The sequence below is a fragment of the Dipodomys merriami genome, unplaced genomic scaffold (genome assembly GCF_024711535.1).
Source record: "Dipodomys merriami isolate MVZ:Mamm:240054 unplaced genomic scaffold, mDipMer1.0.p SCAF_280, whole genome shotgun sequence".
NCBI lineage: Eukaryota > Metazoa > Chordata > Mammalia > Rodentia > Heteromyidae > Dipodomys > Dipodomys merriami.
This window is the reverse complement of record NW_027204271.1, coordinates 873138-873991: the sequence shown is the minus strand read 5'-3', so window position 1 is coordinate 873991 and position 854 is coordinate 873138. Positions and strand designations below refer to the sequence as shown.

Here is an 854-nt window from a genome sequence, read left to right as displayed (position 1 = left end):
AGAAGTAGCTCTTAAGCAAGGCTTACATTGAATCCATTAGCTCCACAAAGCTAACTCAGTTGATAAATAAGTACTTGAAAAGCCACCACCTTTGGACTTAGCTGTAAAGGCTTCAAAGTATGATCAAATTTAAAATGAAAATGACAAAATAGTCATTGACAAAAAATTGTAAATGTGAGCAATCGACCAAACTATATAAGTTTTTTCCACTGTACTTAGAGTAAATAAGATCCATAGCATTTTTAGGAACAATAAGGGTTCCTTGTTACAAATAGGCAACCATGGATAAATGCCTGTATAAAGATTGTATCATTACTTACTTAAATTTAGAGGATACTACATGCTTCAGCAACAGGTCTACCCAAATTACAACAATACAGAGATTAACATGGCACTTGCACAAGGATGATATGAAAATTTGTGAAGTATTCCATATTTTTCATTCTTCTGATGCAAGATATGAAAAACAGTTATTAAAAAGTTGATTACAAAAATACAAGTGTAACAATACATGTAATTCATAGAATTAAAGGTTAGTTTGACATCAGTGTATTAAATTTTCACCTTAGAAAGGCCTTTACATAGTATAACCTTTACAAAACTTGAAATTAGATAATATTGCCATTTTATCCCAAAGAAATAAAATAAGAAACTACGAAAAAAAGGAGTCTTAAAATTCTTCTATGTGGAATGCAATCTGAAAGGTCACATTTATCAATGAATCTATACATTATATAGCAATGTAGAATTCAAAGTATTATATCTAGGAGAGAATGAAATAGATTATGAACATTACACAAACATAGATATTCTTTTTTCAGAAAAGCACCCGGAACATCTTTAGTTTCTATACT

The 854-nt window shown here is 29.7% G+C and overlaps 1 pseudogene; it reads left to right on the top strand.

Annotated features, from left to right (window-relative positions):
• Window positions 1–340: 340 nt before the first annotated feature.
• On the top strand, window positions 341–440 carry LOC138838500 (U6 spliceosomal RNA; annotated as a pseudogene).
• The last annotated feature ends 414 nt before the right edge of the window (window positions 441–854 follow it).